Raw genomic sequence first — 26,559 nt, 5'->3', positions numbered from 1 at the left:
GAACTTGGTCTCAGCAATCGATCAGTAAGACGGATTTTGAAGAGTGACCTTCACTATCATCCATACAAAATTCAGGTAGTGCAAGCCCTTAAACCTAATGACTACAATAACCGTATACGCTTTTGCCAGTCAATGCTTAACGTTATTGAACGAAATGAAGAAAGAGTGCATAACTTATGGATGAGTGATGAAGCCCACTTTCATCTTAGTGGGTACGTAAATAAGCAAAACTTCAGATATTGGTCCTCTGATAACCCGCACGAACTTCATGAAAAACCTCTCCATTCTGAAAAAGTAACAGTCTGGTGCGCAGTGTCATCTCGTGGAATCGTGGGGCCCTATTTTTTTGAAGATGAAGATGGCAACACAGTGACGGTAAACTCTGGACGTTATGCTGACATGTTGACCATTTTTGGTCTGCCTGGAATTGATCGACATGATCCAGATGCTGAAACACTCTTCCAGCAAGATGGTGCAACAAGCCATACTGCTAATGTCTCAATGGAATTGCTCAGACTTGCATTTCCACGACGTCTAATCAGCAGGAATGGCGATTTCCCCTGGTCTGCCCGTTCACCAGATCTGACGGCACCAGACTTTTTTCTTTGGGGCTACCTCAAGTGCAAAGTCTTCCAGGAAAATCCACCAAGAACAAAAGAAGACCTGAAGGAGCGAATTCGACAGGAAATTAACAACATTCCAGTACAGGTGCTACGAAACGTCATGGGACAATTTCATCTCAGGCTTAGACAATGTGTGCAAAACCAAGGACGACACCTCACTGACACCATATTTAAAAAATGATTGTTTTTAAGTTAAATCTTTAATTTCCACTCTTGTACTTGAGATCCATGTTCAACTATTATGATTTTACTTGTAAATAAATCTTTGGTGGTTTTACAAAATCGTGCCGTTTCACTGCCTCACCCTGTAGAACATGCGGAGGTTTTCATTCCCAAGACAGGGTCAATAAAGAACTTCCAATATGAATTCCGTGTACGTCCGCACAACCAGTTTCGTGTGCCACCCTACCCAATCCCCTTGGCATATCGACAGAAAGTAGCAGCTGAAATTACGCGAATGCTGAGTGAAGGAATAATAGAACCTACGGCTTCAGCCTATAATAACCCGTTAAGAGTAGTCGAGAAGGCATATGGTAGTATTCGTTTAGTCTTGGACTCGCGACAAATTAGTACCATAATAGAACCCGAAACAGACAGACCGGAACGATTAGAGGAACTCTTACAAAACTTCCATGGCATATCAATCTTCTCATCAGTTGATCTAAAATCGAGTTTCTGGCAGATCGAGCTCCACCCAAATTGCAGACAGTTTACAGCCTTTTTAGCATTTGGAAGATGTTACCGGTTTTGTCGTCTACCATTTGGTTTGAACATTTCGTCTGCCGCATTCATACGGGGGCTGGACGACATACTAAGCGATAATTTGAAACGTCATGTGACCAGCTATGTGGACGATTTGCTGATCGCGGAGAAATCTTGGGGAGAGCACAATGCGGTCCTCGGTGAACTCCTTGCGACATTCAAGGAATACGGAGTGACTATCAATATCGAAAAATCGAATTTTGGGACGTCCTCTGTCAAATTTCTAGGACATATCATCACGGGGGAGGGCATTGCGCCAAATCCCGAAAAGATCGAAGCGATTGAAAAGTTTCTCATTCCTACGACAAAGAAGCAGTCAAGGGGGTTCTTAGGGATCGTAAATTTTTACAACCGCTTTATACATGTCAAAACTCAGAGCAGTCCTAGGTTTCATCAACTTACAGGAAAGAAGATTCCTTGGGAATGGGGTGAGGCGGCCGAATCCGAATGGAAAGCATTAAAATTCGCATTATTACAAGCACCCATCCTCTCACACCCTAATTTAGCAAAAGAGCTTTGCATAGTAACGGACAGTTCATACTCAGGTCTGGGTGTCATGGTGTTCCAAGACTATTCACATGAAGGAAACAGGGTGTGGAAGACAATTGCGTTTGGTAGCAGAGTACTAGCCAAGAGTGAGAGGAATTACTCAGTAACCGAGTTGGAGGCGCTGGCTATTGTATGGGCGTTTGAAAAATTCAGATACCTTCTGTTTGGTCGCAAGACGAGGGTCTACACAGACCACAAGGCACTCGACTTCCTGATGACTGCAAAGCTTAATCACAGGCGGCTCATTAGGTGGGCATCATATCTGCAGCAGTAAAATTTTTCGATAGAATATATCCCCGGCAGTCAGAACATTATTGCAGACGCCTTATCACGGTCACCGATCGGATTTGAGCACAACATGGAAGAAGATCTGGAGGAAAATCACTACTGCCTTTTCTATATGCAGAAAGTAGCCTTTGAAAATTTTATTACCTGTAGTTTGCAGGACATTAAGACGGAGCAAGACAAGGACCCTGCCCTAGTGTTATTGAAACAGAAATGGATAGACAGAAGACACGCCACCGTCAGGCAGTTCTATCTCTTGCGGAAAGGCATAATTTTCCACCGAAATTATGCCAATGACACTGAATGGGGGGTATGCATCCCTGAACACCTAATAAACAAGGTTATATGGCATAATCACCTCAGCTATGGACACTTCGGACCACGCAAGTGCAATCTCAAGCTAAGGACCATGTGTTACTTTCGAAACATGGAGCGTCGAATTCGGAGGGTACTGTCGGTGTGTAAAGACTGCCAAAAGGCTAAGCACACCACTGTGAGCATGCAGGCACACTTATACCCAATCGTACCGACCAAATTAAGACAATTAGCAGCAACAGATTTGATGGGGCCTTTGCCAAGAACAAGAAGAGGATATACTTACGTATTAGTGTTTGTTGAACTAACGTCCAAATACGTTACCCTTACGGCACTGAAGAGGGCGACAGAACGAACTGTATCACGAGCCCTAATCCGGGATTTCCTACCACAGGTTGGTCATGTGAGTAGAATTATTTCTGATAACGGGCCACAGTTTAAGTCAAAAACATGGAAGGAGACGTTTCGTCGATGTAAAATTGATCCCATTTTTATATCTTCACACCATCCGAGCTCGAATGCTGCAGAACGGGTAATTAAGGAACTCGGAAACTTGTGCCGGTTGTACTGTAACAAACAGCACACGACATGGGACGTTTTCCTTAAAGACTTCCAGGAGGTGATCAATGAGGCAACCCATGGGATAACAAAATTGGCACCCATTACAGTACTGAAAAACCGGATTCCTAAGGACTTGATAACCGAGGTCGTAAACTTCCCACCAAGGGCGCGAACGCAGCACCGAGCCATAGTGGATTTGGCTCTCAAGAGGATACGGGCTGCAGCAGAGGTCAGGAAGAGACGTGCCGACAGGGGAGCTCGTCTACGACACTTCCAAATTGGACAAAGGGTGCTCGTGAAGTCTTTCCGACTCTCTAACAAACAAAAAATGAAATGCCAAAAATTCTATTCTGTTTACAACGGCATGTACTGTATAAGGAGAGCAGCTCACCACAATGCTTATGAATTGGAGACGCTGAAAGGAAAGAAGTCCATAGGACTCCACCACATCTCTCACATAAAGGAGTTCGTGGAATAGTAGTAGTGTAAGTGGTGTACATAGTAGAATGGGCAAATACATGAACCTTGCTATAGTAGTAGTGTAAGTGGTGTACATAGTAGAATAGGCAAATATATGAACCTTTCTTCGGGGAACAATAATCGTTGCATTAATAGATTAAGATTGCTAAAGTATTAACACGCTGCTTTGTCTCGCATAAGAATTTACTGCTGCTATCCTTTTTTGTTCTTGTTCGCGATTTCCAATGTCGATGGAGTAGGAGACACTAGCTTTCCATGAGCAATGTTTTTGTCCTTTCCTGTCTGGTGTCCATGTTGAGGGATAATGATGAGTGGGAAGATGTCGCACAAACGGGCGCATACAAGAACGTGCTCTTAGAAGCGTTCTGAGAAGTCGTAGCTGGTGCATGGTGGGCGACGGAATCCTCAACAGGAACCAGTCCTGGCTTGGTCATATTACATTGCCTCTGGAAAGTTGTGCTTTGATCGCGAAAACCACATCACATAAAAAAGAAGTTGCAACTATAAATTTATTGTATTGTATAGCCATGGCTAAACCAGTCTCTGGAGTTTCAGTGAGGCGTAGTGAGAACTCGGAGGCCATGTCGTACGGCGCGCACATCACTGTCGTCAATAGCGGCGAGCAGCGAGACATCTCAGCGAAACAGGAATTATGTAAGAACGTTGTACAAGGTAAAAAAAAATAAAGAGAGAGAGAGAGTACCATATACTAGGATAAGTTAAACTTTAGGATTTAACAATAACTAGATCCTTAATATTGTGGGGGTTTTCTACCACAAGTGTTTGGCGCGCGCCTGTTGGGATGCTATTTTTCGGGTCATCAAACCACAGACCCGAGATGGAGGGACGACGGGTGAGCGAAAGTAGAATAGTTGCATGTTCTTTATAGCACAGTAAAACTTCGACCTACATAATAACATAATTTATTCAAAAGACATAGAATGTAGATCGTTGGCAAATGGTAGCTAATTCTTGAGCATGTCTACTGTCGATCTACATAATTAATAGCAGTATTAGTGTGAGCCCGCACATTTAGTTGTTCATCCAATATAGCGTCACACACCATGTACAGTAGTGAGATCGGTCTCTACACAAATATCAAGATAGATTATTTCCATGTCTAGATTAGATATACCAAGATTTTGTTATAATGATAGCCATAGATTGATAACTATAAAATTAAAATAAGAGTGTCTGAAATGACAGACCATCAATGTATCGTAATGTAAATTTATTATAGCATAGAAGGTCATCGGAAAAAGTTAGGCATAAGATTTTTGTCAGAACTGTGCAGATGACAGGAATCGTGGCAATGCAGAGGCCGTCCAGAGCAAAAAACAAGAGGTCGTCGGCTATCTGCAAGAAGGGGAGCGACAGCGCGCCACCTGACGAGAAGGGTGCGGCAGCGTCCGGTCCTACAAGCTGACAGTCACCGGGCCATATACCTGAAGGATAAGGCGGCAGACAGCCCTCGCCAGGCCACAAGCGAAAGTGTGGCTGGCCGTTGACACTGACACGCGACCAGCACGCAACAGCCATCTAGCTCTCCGGACGCGGCAGCCGTTTGGAGGGATTCCCTGCGGCAGACCACGTTGTCGTGAGTACACGAAGATCACATAAGGTGCCAGAACCTGTGCCTCATGTGCCTCAGGACAGAAAGGGACGCTATATAATCACCTATTTGAGTTTTTACAACTCACTAGCATTGGCCGATCTGCATACACAAAGCAGTATCGTGCCACAAACTCTAACAAATGAATTGTCACATTTCTAACTTCTCCTCTCATTTAGAGAGCAGTTGTAGCAATCGTCGCTCCTAGTTCGATCCTATCTGGATGACCTCACACACTTGTGGAGTCACTCCACATACCATCATCCATCGTGTGGTGTCACCGCCAGACACCACACTTGCTAGGTGGTAGCCTTTAAATCAGCCGCGGTCCGTTAGTATACGTCGGACCCGCGTGTCGCCACTGTCAGTAATTGCAGACCGAGCGCCGCCACACGGAAGGTCTAGAGAGACTTACTAGCACTCGCCCCAGTTGTACAGACGACTTTGCCAGAAGGGGATCACTGACAATTACGCTCTCAATTGCCGAGACGATAGTTAGCCTAGCCTTCAGCTACATTTGCTATGACCTAGCAAGGCGCCGTATTCAATTGCTAATTAATATTATGAAGCATGTATCATCAAGAGCGATGTTCTACAATTATGGATTAAAGTTAGGTATTCCAGAAGCTACGTACTTTTCTTTATAGCATTCATTATGTATCCTGTTTCAGACCTCACGCCAGCCTGCGTGAGTTTAAGCGCGTGCCTTTTGGCTTCCTCTCATTGTGTCTAGGCTGTCTTGTCTAGACACAACATTTATGGCGACTCGGATACAAACGGTCGTATTGCTCTAATTTACTTGTGTCATGGCTTCGCCACAATCTCCAGATGTACTGCCCGAATTTTATCGCTTTTAGAATCAGCAGACGCAGGCGTTATTGGATGCCCTTGGACAGCTCGTCCAGGGTCAACGTGCCATGCGAAATGATGCGGGCGCCGCCGCTCCACCGCTACCGCAGCCGCAACACGCAGTTGCCCCACCTTTTCGTCATTTTGATGCGGCGATGGAAAGCTGGACGGAGTGGTCGCGCCAATTTGGATTCCATCTCGCCGCCTACAGAATTCAAGGTAATGAGCGGCAGCCTCACTTATTATCGTGTGTCGGCGTGCACACGTACCGTGTGATAGTGAAATTGTTTCCCCGACGTGATGTAGCAACTCTGTCCTACGAAGAAATTTTGTCTGCATTGGATGCCTATTTCAAGGAGTCAGTCAATTAGTTGCAAAAAGGTATACTTTCTTTCATACCAAACGTACGGCCGGTCAAACTAAACGGGAGTGGGTTGCAACTTTGCAAGGCCTTACTAGGGATTGTGCTTTTGAGTGTGAATGTGGACTCCCTTATTCAGATACTATGGTGCGTGATGCAATTGCACAGAACGTTTCTGATGTTCGTATACAGGAGCAAATTTTGAAACTAGTCAATCCCTCCCTTCAACAAGTGATAGACATATTGGATAGGCAAGACACACTTGACTTTGCTCAGGAATCATTTGAAACTTCGCCAGCTGTGTGTCACGTTACCCGGCCCGCCGGGCGAGCTGCACGGAACAGTAAACAGCCCTCACGCTCGTCCGCGCAGCTGCCGCCAAGCTCTCAACCACATGTCCCATGGCAGCAAGCAAATGCAGTGCTAAAATCAAGCCCGCGGTGTGCAACCAGACATTCGCGTAAGAATTGCCTGTCACGCCAAGCTATTTGCTTTTTCTGTAGTAAAAAAGGACATGTTCAGAGTGTTTGCCAGAAAAAGCTTAGATCGGACACTAACAACCATTCCAGGCCTTTTGCTTCGCGCCGGAATCGATCCAAGAATACTCAGGCTCGTGAACCTTCGCCCATGGAAATTCATGTAGTTAATTCCACTCCACCCAGTGCTACTCTCTCTAACAGTGACTGTGTTCGTCCCACAAAAAGTGTGCGTCGACGTCCCCGGGAATCACGTCAATTAGCAAGTGATTCTGTACCAGTGTCTGTTCACGTTGCACGGGACAGTCGCTCTTGTCGTCAGCAGGACAATAAACTTTTTGTAGACTTGGACATTCTTGGCAACGTGATCCCATTCCAGCTCGATACCAGAGCTGCAGTTTCATTGATCAATAAAGACACGTACAAACAACTGGGCACACCTCCCTTGCGTGCCGCAAATGTTAAGCTAACTAGTTATTCAGGACAGCATATCCCAGTGTTAGGACAGTGCAGCCTTCTTGCAAAATACAAGGGACAAACAAAACTTGTGTCATTTTACGTCCTTCGTTCTTCTTCTGCAGTGAACTTGTTTGGTTTAGATTTATTTCAGTTGTTTAACTTGTCTATAGTCAATCAGGTCCTATCAGTGAACCAGACTGTGCCTTCAGCCAGTGTTTCTCGTCTATGTGAAGAATTTGCAGACATTTTTGCACCGGGCCTTGGTTGCGCTAAGAACTATAAAGCACATTTGGAACTGAAAGTAAATGCGCAACTGAAATTTTTCAGAGCGCGCAATGTTCCCCACGCATTGCGTGATGAGGTCGCAAGAACATTACACAATTTGGAATCACAAGGTGTGATTGAACGTGTGCAGGCTTCTCTCTGGGCCTCATCCTTAGTAATTTTGCCAAAACCTTCCGGAAAACTGAGACTTTGTGTGGACTTCAAAGCAACAGTGAATCCACAACTAGTGATTGCAACTTTTCCTTTACCCCGCCCGGAAGATCTTTTTGACAAACTGTGCCCGGGTAAATATTTTTCGAAGTTGGACCTAGCAGATGCATACTTGCAAATACCAGTGGACGAAGAATCCCAGCGCGTCTTGGTGGTTAACACGCATCTTGGTTTGTACCGATTCAAAAGACTGCCATTCGGGTGTGTATCCGCCCCTGCATTGTTTCAGCAATATCTACAAACTGTTTGTGCCTCGGTCCCTACTGCAGCAAACTATCTGGACGATATTGTGATCTCCGGAAGGACAGAAGAAGAACATTTAGCCAATCTCAGAACATTATTTCAGGTCTTGCGACACAATGGTCTTCGCTTGCGAAAGGACAAATGTGTGTTTTTTGCTCGTGATTTACCATATCTGGGACATGTAATCAATGCCCAAGGCATACATCCTAGTCCAGAGCACCTCCGTGCCATACAAGACTTGCCTTCGCCGCAGAATTTGAAGCAGCTACAGAGTGTGCTGGGAAAAATTAATTATAATAAAAAATTTGGGCCGCGCGCTTCTTCCATTTCAGCTCCACTTCAACGCTTACGCCGTAAAGGTGTTCCGTTTGTCTGGACGACGGAATGCGAACGCGCCGTTCGCCAGTTGAAATCGGCGTTGCTTTCACATACTTGCCTTACGCCATTCGATCCCCAGAAACCCCTTTTGTTGATGGTAGATGCATCGGATTTCGGGATCGGTGCTGTGCTTGCGCACATAGATGGCTCGCTTGATCGCCCTATTGCCTTTGCGTCGAAATTGCTCTCGTCTGCACAAAGAAATTATTCACAGATTGAGAAAGAAGCTTTGGCTCTCGTATTTGGTGTTACAAAGTTTCATGATTTCTTGTATGGTCGGCACTTTACCATCATCACAGACCACAAACCTTTGACATCGCTTTTTCATCCGAACAAGCCTTTATGTCCACGTACAGCGCAGAAATTCATTCGCTGGTCTATTTTCCTCTCGCAGTACCGCTACGTCTCTTGTATCGGTCCACTGCTAAGCACGGAAACGCCGATGCGTTGTCCCGTTTGCCTGTTGCTGAGGATAGAGCATTCGATTCTTCCGAACTTGCTTGCATGTTCATTGATGCGGAAACCGATGACGTGTTCGAATCGTTTCCGATTGACTTTCGTCGTGTAGCTACAGCCACAGCTGCTGACCCTGTCCTTGCTACCGTTTTGCGTTTTGTTGCTACGCAATGGCCCTTGTCGAAGTCACGGATCGAGGATCCGTTGGTTCGCCGATTTTTTGCTCACAAGGAGAGAATTTTTGTTCGACGTGGTGTTTTGCTGTTGCGTTCTGATAATGATCAGTCCAGAGTCGTGGTTCCACGTTCGTTACAGTCCTCTGTCTTACAGCTTCTCCACCAAGGACATTGGGGTATAGTGAGAACGAAACAACTTGCTCGTCAGCACTGTACTTGGTTCGGAATCGATGCTGCGATTACGAATATGTGCTCTTCTTGCATGGCGTGTGCCGAACAGCAATCCGCACCACCGCGGAAATTCTTTGCATGGCCGAAAGCCACTTCCCCTTGGCAACGCTTACACATAGATTTTGCTGGTCCATTCTGGAATGCTCAATGGTTGGTTGTTGTCGATTCATTCAGTAATTTTCCATTTGTTGTCCGGATGTCTTCCACGACGTCATCTGCCACCATCCAAGCGTTATCCGCTATCTTTTGCATTGAAGGTCTTCCACAGACTATTGTTTCCGACAATGGCCCACAATTCATGTCCGCAGAATTTCAGTCATTCTGTAAGGCCAATGGTATTCAACATCGGACATCCGCGCCATTTTCGCCTCAGTCAAAGGGTGCCGCTGAACAATTGGTCCGGACTTTCAAGTCACTGATGTTGAAGTTGAAAGAGTCGCATTCTCGGGAGGACGCGTTGTTGCTCTTTTTGTCTTCGTATCGCTCTCAGCCCCGAGATGGTCGCTCGCCAGCTGAGTTGCTCCACCACGGTCGTCCTCATCGAACCTTGATGTCATTGCTGCATCCGCCGCATCCGGTTCCTGTGCAGTGGCAGCCACCTGCTTTTGCTCCAGGCGACGTTGCGTACTATCGCAACTATCGAGGTTCACGGCGTTGGCTCGCAGGGCGCATTCTTCGTTGCCTCGGCCGCGCTATGTATCTGGTTTTGGGGGCCTCTGGTGAGGTGCGTCGGCATCTCCCGCCGGCGCCGCCCGCAGTGGACGCTTCGCTCCAGCCGCCCAGCGCCGCCCTGGGTCACGCGCCGCTGATCGCTTCCCGTGACCAGCTCTCCTCCGACATGGAACTCTTGCCCGCTCCGGACCGGATGTCGTCTTCGCCCGTCGGCTTCCCCGACCAGATGGAGGTCGAATCTTCGGCCCCTCTTGTCTCTTTACGGGCGCATACACCGCATGTTGGCGTGCACCCTGGACTACGTTTTCAGGCGTTTCCTAGCTCCCCTCGGACCGAATGGCCGGGTGCGGGTGGCACAGCCTCGCCTGTTGTTAGGCTCCCCACCTCGTCGCATACGTCAACATGGGGTCCTCCCCACGGCGGGCGGAAGCCTTATAACACAACCGTTCCCCGATTTGCGGGGGAGGAATGTGGTGTCACCTCCAGACACCACACTTGCTAGGTGGTAGCCTTTAAATCAGCCGCGGTCTGTTAGTATACGTCGGACCCGCGTGTCGCCACTGTCAGTAATTGCAGACCGAGCGCCGCCACACGGAAGGTCTAGAGAGACTTACTAGCACTCGCCCCAGTTGTACAGACGACTTTGCCAGAAGGGGATCACTGACAATTACGCTCTCAATTGCCGAGACGATAGTTAGCCTAGCCTTCAGCTACATTTGCTACGACCTAGCAAGGCGCCGTATTCAATTGCTAATTAATATTATGAAGCATGTATCATCAAGAGCGATGTTCTACAATTATGGATTAAAGTTAAGTATTCCAGAAGCTACGTACTTTTCTTTATAGCATTCATTACGTATCCTGTTTCAGACCTCACGCCAGCCTGCGTGAGTTTAAGCGCGTGCCTTTCGGCTTCCTCTCATTGTGTCTAGGCTGTCTTGTCTAGACACAACACTTCGTCGAACTGCAATATTGGGAAACGTGAAGTACTGTCCAGGGAGAGAAGAGACCTGGACTAGTGATGTATCCCAACTAGTAGACCTCAGAGACAATTAATCGACGTGAGGAGAGCCTATCACTATGTCTTTCTACCGTACTGCCGTGATCATATGCGTGGGTCTTGCTGCAATTCTCAACAGAGTACTGCAGATGCTCCAGCACACCCTATTGCTGTTGCAACAACGTAGCAACAACAGCCGACGTTTAGCCCTATGTGATGTCAGTACTGTGGCCTCATCCCAAAAGCCCCCCTACGATGCTCAAGACATGGAACCACATGCATCAATGCATATGACTCAACATACCAACCCCCTCAGAGAAACTAACGAATTTGTGAAGTGCTTCGAATATTTCTAACAATGTGATTTAGTGCCTCATTCTCAGCACAGTCGCGAACATTGTGCAATGTGCAAGCACAACTTGACACCCCATGAACCTTGTTTTTTTTGTAAATTTCTTTCTCTAGTGTTGTTTTTGTAATGTATGTTATACCTTGTATGTGTTTGTGAATTTGCACTGTAATTCTTACGTAAGTGATAGAGTAGGACGCACAAATTACAAATTACTGTATTGTTCTCTATACCATGTTTTTTTTGTATTCTGAATTTTTTGTTGTGTGTATGCAAACAATGCGCCTGAAGTCCCCATAAATTGAAGCAGATACCACCACTGTCTTAGTGAATGGACCATCAGTTCAGGGAACATTTTGTAAAGGTTATTATTGCTGCAGGGAGACAGAATGAATCGGATGTTGTAATTAGATTCTGAAAGCTCACAAAGAGATTGTTAACTTAAATATCATGTGTGTTTGAGTTCAGGTTAGTTTAGTGATTGAAATTGTTGTAACATCTTGGGCATTTAATTGCGAGCACTCCAACTCTGATTGTAAAGAATAAACTGCTCCATATTTGGCTCACGTGCCCGGGCCATATTTAGAGCGTGAATGTCTGTGTGAATCGGTGTTTGGAAGGGGCTCCCTGGGTATGGATGTGTGATGTGAGTGTTAGAGTTCCATATTAAGAAGGTGAAGTTGGCTACATCATAAATAATCCTCCCTCTATGAGCTGCACTTTTCAGTTGCAGTGATTTTTTTTTTTTATAGAGTGCGGCATGTGGAGTCAGTTTGCAAGATTGTTCTTGGGCGATTGACTCACTACCTTGCTCCTAAGTGAGCCAACCGCTCACCAATTACAATTTAAAATGGCGTAAGGGCTATGAGAGGTGGCAGAAGCCCCCTCTCATATTCTATCTTACTCTGAGTAATTCGATTTTCCTCTCTAATTGCATGCGGTGAAAAGTTGCTATTCCTTCACACGCGGACTTCCCACGCAGCGTCTCTCGTCACCAGGGTGGTCCGGTGACAGGTGGGCACTTCTGATCTTCAAAGGGTTAAGCCGACGGGTGTGAGGGAGTCGAGTGAATGCTTTCCAGACGCCGACATTGGCATAATAGCGGCGCAGACACGCCCGCAAGGGCCTGAAGGAGCGGCTGGGCTAGAGGTTCCGTTACTTCACAGAAACTTAGCGAAAACACTTTATGGCGGGCTACCAGCGAGGCGTGGGAATGACTTGTGTACCTAGGCAGTCTTGGCAGGCTAATTCACGCGTTTTCTGCAAAATCGTAACTGTGATTGGCTTGCTCAGGGCATAGCTCCGTGACGTAGCAAAATCGGCGCAGAAATTGGCGCCAAGAATCTCCATTGGTCGAATGGTAGTGCTTCGGCAATAGAGTGGAATTTTCCGCCGGTTTTCGAGTTGCTGATTGGAACATTTAACCACGACCACTGTCGTGGGGGCGGGAATGTTCTGTGTTCGGTTTGTACGGGTGCTCTTGTGGTAGTCGGTTCTCGCCTTTCGGTCGGAGTAGGTTACAAGACTGAGCTCTCGCTGCTCTGGACAGCCTGCCTTCCTTTGGCTGTCTAATATACTTTTATTTGATTGTAACTGTTTAACGAAGTTGCTGAAGTTTCGACTTCAACGTAGCTTTCCGAGTACAGCTGGCAATTGAGCGTTCTACGTACAAGCGGCCTATGTTGTCTGTCTTGGGCAGTTTTGGCTAAAGTTGACTGTATCGGAGTTACCGTGTGACTACGCTTGTTAAAATCAATCACTGTACCGTCAGTGATAGTGTGGCTAGCCTTCTTCGTCTCCCTCAGAGGCGCATTTGTTTTGATAGGAAGTCTTTAGTCTGGGACAACCAGACCAGGACAGTTTGTTTCGGGATATACTCGCGACATTATCATCACCACGACGGGACGTCGTAGCAACCAGCCATCGCTTCCGGTACGCCAGATCGTGTCCTTGCAGTTAAGAAGACAGCTTTGTAATGTATGTCCGCAGCACCGGCAGACTAGGGAATTTGCCCTGTGATAATCTGAGCTCAGCAGAGCGCACCTGTTCGTCTTTTCTAACTTTGTTCTGTCTTGGGTGTTCATTGTCTGTGTTATCACTACCGTTGTTGTTGTTGTTGTGGTCTTCAGTCCTGAGACTGGTTTGATGCAGCTCTCCATGCTACTCTATCCTGTGCAAGCTTCTTCATCTCCCAGTACCTACTACAACCTACATCCTTCTGAATCTGCTTAGTGTATTCATTGGTCTCCCTCTACGATTTTTACCCTCCACGCTGCCCTCCAATGCTAAATTTGTGATCCCTTGATGCCTCAAAACATGTCCTACCAACCGATCCCTTCTTCTAGTCAAGTTGTGCCACAAACTTCTCTTCTCCCCAATCCTATTCAATACCTCCTCATTAGTTATGTGATCTACCCACCTTATCTTCAGCATTCTTCTGTAGCACCACATTTCGAAAGCTTCTATTCTCTTCTTGTCCATACTAGTTATCGTCCATGTTTCACTTCCATACTTGGCTACACTCCATACAAATACTTTCAGAAACGACTTCCTGACACTTAAATCTATACTCGATGTTAACAAATTTCTCTTCTTCAGAAACGCTTTCCTTGCCATTGCCAGTCTACATTTTATATCCTCTCTACTTGGACCATCATCAGTTATTTTACTCCCTAAATAGCAAAACTCCTTTGCTTCTTTAAGTGTCTCATTTCCTAATCTAATTCCCTCAGCATCACCCGATCTAATTTGACTACATTCCATTATCCTCGTTTTGCTTTTGTGGATGTTCATCTTATATCCTCCTTTCAAGACACTGTCCATTCCGTTCAACTGCTCTTCCAAGTCCTTTGCTGTCTCCGACAGAATTACAATGTCATCGGCGAACCTCAAAGTTTTTACTTCTTCTCCATGAATTTTAATACCTACTCCGAATTTTTCTTTTGTTTCCTTTACTGCTTGCTCAACATACAGATTGAATAACATCGAGGAGAGTCTACAACCCTGTCTCACTCCTTTCCCAACCACTGCTTCCCTTTCATGCCCCTCGACTCTTATAACTGCCATCTGGTTTCTGTACAAATTGTAAATAGCCTTTCGCTCCCTGTATTTTACCCCTGCCACCTTTAGAATGTGAAAGAGAGTATTCCAGTCAACATTGTCAAAAGCTTTCTCTAAGTCTACAAATGCTAGAAACGTAGGTTTGCCTTTTCTTAATCTTTCTTCTAAGGTAAGTCGTAAGGTTAGTATTGCCTCACGTGTTCCAACATTTCTACGGAATCACTACCGCAGCAGCAATTAATGTTGGGTTGGCTGGGTGTTTCTCTTAAGATTTGAGTTGCGTGGGATTGGCTCCACATACCACTTCGTCATAAATGTCACAATCTAGTTTATAGACAACTTCACCTTCACAGCATTTATTTGAGTATCCAATTTGATGTATTGTAAATGTTTCATGTGTTTTGTTTATGATTTTGAGTTTAGTCATAATAAATCAAATTGTTATTTTGGCCAGAACTTTCATTCTGTTAATCGGTAGAGCAATCCTTTCATTTCTCACTACGTTACTGAAACTTTCCTTTAATTAATTAATGTCTATCAAATTAAATTATTGCAGATGCCAAACTCTTTTCTGCTCCACTTGCAGGGTCGATTACAGTCAGTTCGCGTTTCTTCTTAATCCATGTGCAACAGCAAAAGTAGGAGTTTGAAAAGGGGGGTCTTAGAGCATCATTTCCATATGAAGATTCGAGAAGAATTTAGTGTTAAATACACTGCTAGCCCCGGCACCTCGCAAAGTGTCCGCAACAGAAATCAACTGGAAGTGTGGTCACGTCCCATTTTAATATCTACACTACTGGCCATTAAAATTGCTACACCACGAAGATGACGTGCTACAGACGCGAAATTTAACAGACAGGAAGGAGATGTTGTGATATGCAAATGATTAGCTTTTCAGAGCATTCACACAAGGTTTGCGCCGGTGGCGATATCTACAACGTGCTGACATGAGGAAAGTTTCCAACCGATTTCTCATACACAAACAGCAGTCGACCTGCGTTGCCTGGTGAAACGTTGTTGTGATGCCTCGTGAAAGGAGGAGAAATGCGTACCATCACGTTTCCGACTTTGATAAAGGTCGGATTGTAGCCTATCGTGATTGCGGTTTATCGTATCGCGACATTACTGCTCGTTGGTCTAGGTCCAATGACTGTTAGCAGAATATGGAATCGGTGGGTTCAGGAAGGTAATACGGAAGGCCGTGCTGGATCCCAACGGCCTCGTATCACTAACAGTTGAGATGACAGGCATCTTATCCTCATGGCTGTAACGGATCGTGCAGCCACGTCTTGATCCCTGAGTCAACAGATGGGGACGTTTGCAAGACAACAGCCATCTGCACGAACAGTTCGACGACGTTTGCAGCAGCACGTACTGTCAGCTCGTAGACCATGGCTGCGGTTACCCTTGACGCTGCGATGGTGTACCCAACGACGAACCTGGGTGTAGGAATTGCAAAACGTCATTTTTTTGGATGAATCCGAGTTATGTTTACAGCATCTTGATGGTAGTATCCGTGTTTGGCGACATCGCGGTGAACGCACATTGGAAGCGCGTATTCGTCATCGCCATACTGGCGTATCACCAGGCGTGATGGTATGGGGTGTCATTGGTTACACGTCTCGGTCACCTCTTGTTCGCATTGACGGCACTCTGAACAGTGGACGTTACTTTTCAGATGTGTTACGACCCGTGCCTCTACCCTTCATTCGATCCCTGCGAAACCCTACATTACAGCAGGATAATGCACGACCGCTTGTTGCAGGTCCTGTACGGGTCTTTCTGGATAGTGGAATCATGTTGAAGCTGCATGGGCAGCTGTACCTGTACACGCCATCCAAGCTCTGTTTGACTCAATGCCCAGGCGTATCAAGGCCGTTATTACGGCCAGAGGTGGTTATTCTGGGTACTGATTTCTCAGGATCTATGCATCCAAATTGCGTGAAAATGTAATCACATGTCAGTTCTAGTATAATATATTTTTCCAATGAATACCCGTTTATCATCTGCATTTCTTCTTGGTGTAGCAATTTTAATGGCCAGTAGTGTACCAACATGCATCCAGATACTTCCAATTAAATAGGGGAAAATGTCTTAGTGTTAACAATGTGCTGCATACCGTGTTATAATGGTGGAAGATATAGGCCTAATTATTTTGTATGAGCTTACCAGTCTGAGTTTTTCAGTGGACAGCTTGTAAGGCGGCAAGATTTTGCCACCATACATCTAATACTCTGGTAGATTTATATTTATATTAAATCACTGTTTACAATGTGCCAGCGAATTATTATTAATAGTTTCATTGGCTGATATGGCTAGCAGCACATAGTAACAATTTATGTTATAATACATGTCTGAGAGTTAATTAGGGCTGAGCACTGACAGAAAGGTGAAGTGGTCCATGCGTTCCGCAAGAGCCACTATTGGATAAAGAGGGGCTGAAAAGAGACTTGTACTGTTCTGCAAGGTTAGATATTTACTGCCCTGAGAGAGAGCATAGTATAGCGTCGGCGGTTTACGATGATGGAGGCGGCAGAAACCTCGTAGAATGGACAGAGCAGGTGGGAGATGGCTCTCTGATGGAACAAAAAAAAAGTTTCAGAATAGCATGCCTGAGCAGAGTGTTGTGGTGTGGAAGAAGGCAAAAGGCCGTCCCTTTAGTGCGAAGGAATGCGCGGGATCCTGAACAATGGTCACGAGCTGACCTCCAAGGACTCTTCTCATGGCAAGTGCCGGGGCGCACTTCCTGCTAAAAATTCTGAGATGAGGTTTTGATTGGCGGATTGCTAAGGAAGTAGGAAAGGAAATGGGATCTTCCAGAACGTCTTATGAAAGGAGTATGAAATTCAGGTGATTGGCTGGCAGATTCATGACCCGTGTAGTGGGAGGTAATCTTTTCATAACAGCCACTGGGATTCATCGCCTGAGAGGAAATGTAGACACCGCATGTACAGCTATGAGCAGAGTATGATATGAGCAAGTACTTCCTCCGGGGATCGATCAAGAATACGTCCTGCCTGGAGCAATCAAAGATAGTTCTTGCTGAGAATCGAGCAGGGAGTACGTGAGGTCGTTTTTCTGTGACAAGTTGTTTCTGTTTATTCGAGTGACTATACTGTACCTCTTTATGGAGTCTGACACACACACACACACGCGCGCGCGCGCGCGCGCGCGTTACTTGTACTGAGGTAATTTCAGCCCTAGGAGATTGCAGACGGCATATTTCATCTATTGTGTATGCAGGGAATTGTAGGAATGCCTCATACGTTATCTGTACAGCAGCCAACACCCTAGCGAGGAGGTCACCAGTGCAGTTCAACTGCTGTCCGTACTTCAACAGGTGATATGCGCGTTTCTGTTTGGTGGATAGGACCACACTCACAGCATATGTGTTGAGTTCCATCTGCTTCTATACTGAGCACTTTCTAAAAGTGCAGTCACGGTGAAGGTCTTTCATTTCTCTCTGCTAAGCGATATAAGTCAACTTGGTGTCGGTCTCATAATAGGGAGTGGAGTCTGAAGAAAGTCAATCTCAAAATTTCATGTAAGGTGGAATCCTATATTGTGTACTTCATATTTATACAATCTTTTACACTCTACATATTTTTCAGTACAAATAATTTACGGTATCCATGTCGTATTTCACTCTAGTAGTATCCCGATAGGATGATTGGTTAGATGTGCTAAACTGAAGTGGGAAGTAAAACCACACCACGATACTTCGTTTTATGAAAATCCCTTGGTGTAGGTTGCCGATGGTAGGGTCATGTTAAACCACCATGGGGTTTACAAGCTGATACGATTTCTCTCATGATTCACCTCTCATGTCCATGACCCCTTGAGTCAATTGACCTGTGGCATCCAGTCAAACACGTAGTACGTCAGCTAGCAAAACCATTAAGACTCGAAAGAGTGGTTAATGGAATTTTGGCAGTTTGAAAGAGTCAGATATTGGGAAAACGGCCGATTTCTTCCAAACTTTACTTCGTGGAAAGCAAGACCCACAAAACGTCAAAGGTGTTTTCCTCATATTGAAATCACCTTAAGAATGTACAGTCGACAAACCAAAACTGTTCGTGGTACGCTCGGGTATCTTCGGTTGTGTGCATCTCGCACCAGTGGAGAAGCAACACACATGTAAAATATACCATTGAAGTCGAGTAACTACGATTCACGTCCCCGCGAGACCAAGTTTTTTCTTTCTTTTTTTTTTTTTTCGTCGATGTATGCCGATCATGATAGCGCACTGCACCGCAAACGGGAATCACTGCCAGCATGTCTCAGCATACGCAGGCCACGAGAGATAGAGTCCTGGCCCTGGCACTCGTCCAGTATGATCGTTTCATTGCACTTGAAGCGGCTGTCAGGCGCGGCGTACAGCCTTGTTGTGCCCAGAAGTGGATAAAGCGGTGGCCTTCGGCAGAGGTAACTGGCTAGATTCGAGGATCGGGCTTAGGAAAAGTGTCGAGGCCTCAGCAAGACAACTTGTTAGTTGACACATGTACGGAATGTCCGATTTCAAACGCCGGCCAACCCAGGAATGAGACAAATTTCGCTGAATGCACGCAAACCGTTCGCAACCGTTTTTGGGATGCTGATGTTAGAGCACGTAGGGCTGCTAATAAATAGGCTTGCCTTCGATGGAATGAATCTAGACCATGACTGGAACCACGTCATCTTTCCAGATGAGTCAATATTTAACTCAGTGAACGAGGGTCCGCTGATGCTCTATAGACAACGCGGAGCACGTTAAGACTCACAGTACGTGGCTCAACAGTCGCATAATGGCCACATCTTAATCTAGTGCTGGGGGTGGATGTCTACAGATGGATACTTTGACGAATTTATGGTCATCTCACAACGGGTGATTATGTGCACATCATGAAACATTCTATAGTGCCGAGTGTGGGGATGCGATCTCCCAATGAAGTGGTCTAATTACAGTTAGACCACTCACCGGTCCACACGAAACGAATCGTTAAGCATTTTTTTCGCAACGGGCTTGCGTCGACCTGATCGAGTGGTCTTTCCGACAACCGCGCTTGAATCCACTGAAAATTTGCAGCTGAAAATGAAACGTCAGAAGAGCTTACACCGGCCGACTTCACCCCCATTGACAACTTGCCAGCTATGGGACATTGCGTTTGGATACATGGGAGACTCTCGCGGACGATGAGACATATTTACAGATACTGACCGCCTCCATGCCTCTTCGGATGAGGCAGGTAATTGATGCCAATGGTGAGTGGACCTCATAGAAGCCTCACTCACAATGTGGAACTTCCCTCGTCTCATATTACTCGACTTTATATTAAAACAATTGATGTAACTATAATCATCTTGGGGTTGAAGCCCTTTTCTTCCGTGTTTGCTTTAACAATACGTATGTTTTTGGATGGGGTCCGCCTTTAGCAAACCACAATTTTGTTTTTTAACCCAGACATGTTTCACTGCAGTTGCAGTGTCTTCAGTGGGCTTTTATTTTTCATCCGTTAAAGATAAAGAGCGTTCTTTGCTGTTTGTATACATGTAGCTATTAGTTTTTAAATCGTGATTACAGATATTTGAAAAAACACATAAATTACGAATTCATACCTTTTGCCACATGAATTCATACAAACAGCAAACAACACTCTTTACCTTTAACAGGTGAAAAATAAAAGCCCACTGAAGATGCTGCAACTGCAGTGAAACATGTCTGGGTTAAAAAACAAAATTGTTTTTTGCTAAAGGCGGACCCCATCTAAAAACATACGTGATGTAACTATGTATTTATTAATTGGAAATCTACGTGAAATCGTTGTACTTCACATTTTATTTATTCAGTTCATGCTACTTAGCACTCAATATGCGTAAATTTGAAAAAAGCACAGACAAGTCAATTTCAATCAAAATAAAAATGCTGTCCTCCTATGAGACAGTCAAAACACTTAATATCGACAAATATAAGAACAGATAAACCCCAAAATAATAATATTCTTTACTACCTCTCCAACAATTTCTGAGTTTATTCTGGAAAAGAAGAACAGTTAGGGCAAACAAAAACCCTTTTAACATACTTCTGGGGCCCTTCACTGTGCCCATTTCTCTATGGTTAGTCTTCAGAGGAACGACTTGTGCAAAATATGCATTCAGTGCCTCCTTCAGAACAGCTGAAACAGTTCCTCAGTTAAATGTGTATCAGATTCCAAATGACTGAAAGTTAAGTTTCTTGTTTTTTTTTTTGTTTTTTTTTTTGTTCAACAACAAAATATTTGCTTATATCTGCTTTGATTCCGCTACAAATTTCTTCTAATAGAATTGTTTCACAAGGACCCTGTATATAGACGAAGTTAACTGCCTAACAGATTCAAAACGTGCTAATTTAACTAAAGCTGGTGGCTCTTGATGTGGCTCGCTGATTTTGGCAGTTGGCCCAACGCCATTTGGACTGACATTTAGCCCGTTGCTTGCATCATCTGTCATAAACTTCTGGTGTACTGCAAAGTCAAGATAAACCCATTGCATGAGAAGAGCCTCTTTTTCGAGAGGCCGCTTATAACATTTTTCGTTGTTACTGCTCTCAAATAGGCCGCTCCAAATAACCTCATAATAACAGTGAGGTTATTATTTCACCAGGGTTATTTGCCCACAAGGTTTTTATTTCTTGCAGATAATGCGTTTTAAACAGTCCCATATATTCCACACAAGACGCTGCATTTCGTTGTTGCAATGGAGCGATAAAGACGATGTGTACACGTTTCTCTCTTGCCTTGTCAATCACACAAATATGTATCATGTCCATCAAGTATTTGCACAACAGGATCACTACCAGACGGCTTCACAAAGTTCACAAAACAGTCAAACCACTTAGTAAAAATATGAACCAGAATCCAGCTTCTACCGTGGCTAGTTGAAGTTACCCTAATATGAGATGGCGTGTCATAATATGTGATACTGTCGCGTGTTACGATACCAAGGAATAAGTCATTTTGTACTAGAAACCTAGCCTCGTTGTTAACGCCGCTCGCTTTGAAAGACACTTCATTGTAGCAAATGAAAGAATACTTAGTGGAGACTATAATGATATGAATATTTTTGCAACAGCCACTCAACTTGAGATATAGGTTTTAAAAAATTCAAAAACGTGAAAATCAAGGATTTTAGACAACGTCCTGCTCCATAAGTCTTACTGTCACGTCTCTAAGTCTCAGGCGCTGTGAGAACTAAGTTCTGATACTTTCCAACAGAGTTGAGCACTTACTTTAGTCAGAATCTAGCTGGCTCACACTAGCTAATTCTCCCACAATAGGCACCTTTCCGTTACATTAAAATCATTTTCAATAATGACAATATCTTGTGGCTAAATTAAAACAATGTCAAATCAGAACTTGGTCATATTCACAAACTGAAATCTAATTGCTGTAAGGCAAAGCGTAGTACATTTCCTTATCAGGTAGTATCTGTAGTTTCATAGCCGCAGACCATCGGAATTATTGAGTTCAATTTCCCTTGGGAATTAAGGAAAAGTGAACCATAATTTCCTTTGGAAACCGTGTTTTATGCTTCTATCAATTGAGGTGCGCCGGAACAAAAACCGATAAATCCGCATTTGCTGTTAATACAGAAAGTAACAAATAGTGATCTCTAAATGAATCTGCAAGCTATAAAAAGAAGAAACACACCATAAAACACTTTATGTCGCGTTTTGCTGAAAATTATTTTCTGGCAGAATGTATTATTACTCTCGTATCTCCCCCCTCCAGCTCAAACACGCGAATACAGCAAAAGTGGATATATCGGGTTTTGTTCCGGCGCTCCTCAATTAGAAGGTTGTGCAGCTTCGTACATGCTTATCTCTTTCGGATCATAGTACTTATCCAATCGGATTTTAATAAATATTGTCTCATACAATTTAAACCTCTTATTCAGGTCCATTACACTAAACAGTGAACTTATTTTGCCCAACATGTTTTTAATTGTATTTCGAGACCAGATTTTACGTGCTAGTTGTTAAACATAGTAACGCACGCTAGAGATTGCCATAAGGGGTTTCCGGCATTTTCTACTCTTTTTGATGCTGTGAGACATGAGTTTGTGTTTTATGCAGAGTTTGTAAATGTTACACCTACAGATATTCAAGTGATGTACAATATATAGGGTGAATCAGCTAAAACTTTCACCGCAAACATTGAGGAAATGGAAAGTGCTGTTGATGAGCGGATTCCACAGAATGGATTGGTAGTCAGGGGCTAATACTGTTAGGCAATCAACAGATTGTAATAATACTTAAAAAGTATTTTTGTGCGGACACACACTTTTTAAAATGGAAAAATGCCTACTGACATTATCGAACTAAAAGTAGGGTAACTTAGAATGTCAGTGGTGTTTGTTGCAGGATTCTTGTTAGTCGTTTACGAGGTACAGTTTTTTGAAAAGTTCCCACGTCGACACTTGTGCAATACCTGTGGTAACACACTCTAAAGAATAACAAAGTACATATACTACTTACGTGCATTCTCACCAGTAACGAGACAACTGATAGTCACAGTTGTCTTGAAAATGACCGCCGGCAGCGGCAAAACACTCTTCCAGTCTGGTATGGAACGACTGCTGCACACATGCTAGCATTTCAGCGGGGATGTCCACCCAGGCTGCAGAAGTACGTCGTTGTATATCACCAGGTGTAGTTGGCATGTCCTTGTAGACGGCGTCTTTCAGCTCTCCCCACAGAAAAAAAGTCTGCAGGCGTCAAATCTGGGAAACGGACCGGCCAAAGTACAGGTCCTCTGCGTCCAATACGACGTATTGGAAACTTCGAGAAGCCATCATGTTGGTAAAACAGGTTTCTCCTGGTCTCCAGATGAACGTTTTCCAGTATCTGCGGAAGATTGTCTGTTAGGAGACTGCGATACTTGTGCGCGTTCACTGTTCCGTCTATGAAAAACCGTCCTGTGAGCTGATGATACACTGTCCCAAACCAGGCGTTTACACCCTGTGGACGCCGATGTTCCGGCTGACGAAGTCAAAGCAGGCTATCAACAGAAAAATAGTTTACCTGCCCCCAATTGGTAAATGTTGCTTCATCACTAAACATGGAACATGATACATCTGGAGTACCCTGTCTTAACGTCCGCGTGCAGAAGTTAACACGACTCTCTTAATATACATCCACATCTCCATTCATACTCCGCAAGCCACCTGACGGTGTGTGGCGGAGGGTACCCTGAGTACCTCTATCGGTTCTCCCTTCTATTCCAGTCTCGTATTGTTCGTGGCAAGAAGGATTATCGGTATGCTTCTGTGTGGGCTCTAATCTCTCTGATTTTATTCTCATGGACTCTTCGCGAGATATACGTAGGAGGGAGCAATATACTGCTTGACTCTTCGGTGAAGGTATGTTCTCGAAACTTTAACAAAAGCCCGCACCGAGCTACTGAGCGTCTCTCCTGCAGAGTCTTCCACTGGAGTTCATCTATCATCTCCGTAACGCTTTCGCGATTACTAAATGATCCTGTAACGAAGCGCGCTGCTCTCCATTGGATCTTCTCTATCTCTCCTATCAACCCTATCTGGTACGGATCCCACACTGCTGAGCAGTATTCAAGCAATGGGCGAACAAGCGTACGGTAACCTATTTCCTTTGTTTTCGGATTGCATTTCCTTAGGATTCTTCCAATGAATCTCAGTCTGGCATCTGCTTTACCGACGATCAACTTTATATGATCATTCCATTTTAAATCACTCCTAATGCGTACTCCCAGATAATTTATGGAATTAACTGCTTCCAGTTGCTGGCCTGCTATTTTGTAGCTAAATGATAAGGGAACTATCTTTCTATGTATTCGCAGCACATTACACTTGTCTACATTGAGATTCAATTGCCATTCCCTGCACCATGCGTCTATTCGCTGCATATCCTCCTGCATTTCAGTACAATTTTCCATTGTTAAAACCTCTCGATACACCACAGCATCATCTGCAAAAAGCCTCAGTGAACTTCCAACGTCATCCACAAGGTCATTTATGTATATTGTGAATAGCAACGGTCCTGTGACACTCCCCTGCGGCACACCTGAAATCACTCTTACTTCGGAAGACTTCTCTCCATTGAGAATGACATGCTGCGTTCTGATATCTAGGAACTCTTCAATCCAATCACACAATTGGTCTGATAGTCCATATGCTCTTACTCTGTTCATTAAACGACTGTGGGGAACTGTATCGATCGCATTGCGGAAGTCGTTTCCATGCCGTTCTTAATAGAGACAGATGTGATAGGGGCGCAATCAACGTCGATGGAGAGTGCCTAGTAGATTTGCCTGACTCATGCCATTTCCTCGCACGATTGTGCGGGAGTTAACGTGCGCGTCCATTGGAACAGCAGTGGAAATCATCATTTCCCCCTCTTCTGTCGTCATTTGTTTTCTTCTGTTACGTAATTTAGGTGTTTCGCTATGACTCTCACGTAATTGGTTAATGAAGTTGATAAATAACTGCCGAGATGGCTGACGTCTATTGGGATATCTTGCTGCATACACCGTACAAGAACGAACTGCATTCTTCCTACATTCTCCTACGCCACGAGCATATCGTTTTTTTCTGCGTTAATAAATCCCAATGTCCACTCGCGACCTTCTGCTTGGACTGTCGCACGCTGACTGACTACCAAGTCGCAACGCACTCAAGGAACACACAGACACACTGTAAGCAAGGATCTTAACATCGCACCTAGCAACTAAACAGGTTGAAGTGTCGACAAGGAAACGTTTCAGAGCACGATATCTCGTAAACGACTGGCACTGGAATCCTGGAACAAACACCACTGACGTTCTAATTTACCCCACATGTACTCTGTTAATATCAACAGGCACTGTTCCATTTAAAAAGCGTACATTTTCACAGAAATTCCGCAATATTTGCAGTGCAAGTTTTAGGTTATTCACTCCGCATAAAAGCTCTTTGGACTATACTGTTAATTCTCCAATTGTAGAGTTTTACGGTGAATAGAATTAAACATTTTTTCTTAAACTACTTACGCAACGTGTTGATGGTTAATCCGTACTTCTACCACAATTTACGTGACATTTGCAAATGAACAGAGCTCATTTGATGTGTTGACAATTTTCCCTACCTTGAAAAAGGATATTTGTATTAGTTGTCAATAGGTTCTGTTTCGAAATGTTTTAATTGGTTTCTGATAACGCTTCTTCTTAATTTGATTTCATCTGATATTGCAGCCTTTTCAGTAGTTGCAAGGGCAACAGTCTGGATGATTGACTGATCTGGCCTTGTAACAATAACCAAAACGCCCTTGCTGTGCTGGTACTCCGAACGGCTGAAAGCAAGGGGAAACTACGGCCGTAATTTTTCCCGAGGGCATGCAGCTTTACTGTATGATTAAATGATGATGGCGTCCTCTTGGGTAAAACATTCCGAAGGTAAAATAGTCCCCCATTCGGATCTCCGGGCGGGGACTACTCAAGAGGATGTCGTTATCAGGGGAACGAAAACTGGCGTTCCACGGATCGGAGCGTGGAATGTCAGATCGCTTAATCGGGCAGGTAGGTTAGAAAATTTAAAAAGGGAAATGGATAGGTTAAAGTTAGATATAGTGGGAATTAGTGAAGTTCGGTGGCAGGAGGAACAAGACTTCTGGTCAGGTGACTACAGAGTTATAAACACAAAATCAAATAGGGGTAATGCAGGAGTAGGTTTAATAAGGAATAGGAAAATAGGAATGCGGGTAAGCTACTACAAACAGCATAGTGAACGCATTATTGTGGCCAGATAGATACGAAGCCCACACCTACTACAATAGTACAAGTTTATATGCCAACTAGCTCTGCAGATGACGAAGAAATTGAAGAAATGTATGATGAAATAGAAGAAATTATTCAGATAGTGAAGGGAGATGAAAATTTAATAGTCATGGATGACTGGAACTCGACAGTAGCAAAAGGAAGAGAAGGAAACGTAGTAGGTGGATATGGATCGGGGCTAAGAAATGAATGAGGAAGCCACCTCGTAGAATTTTGCACAGAGCACAACTTAATCATAGCTAACACTTGGTTTAAGAATCATGGAAGAAGGTTGTATACATGGAAGAATCCTGGAGATACTAAAAGGTATCAGATAGATTATATAATGGTAAGACAGAGATTTAGGAACCAGGTTTTAAATTGTAA

The sequence above is a fragment of the Schistocerca americana genome, chromosome 1 (assembly GCF_021461395.2).
Source record: "Schistocerca americana isolate TAMUIC-IGC-003095 chromosome 1, iqSchAmer2.1, whole genome shotgun sequence".
Taxonomy (NCBI): Eukaryota; Metazoa; Arthropoda; class Insecta; order Orthoptera; family Acrididae; genus Schistocerca; species Schistocerca americana.
Note: the sequence above shows the minus strand (reverse complement) of the source record.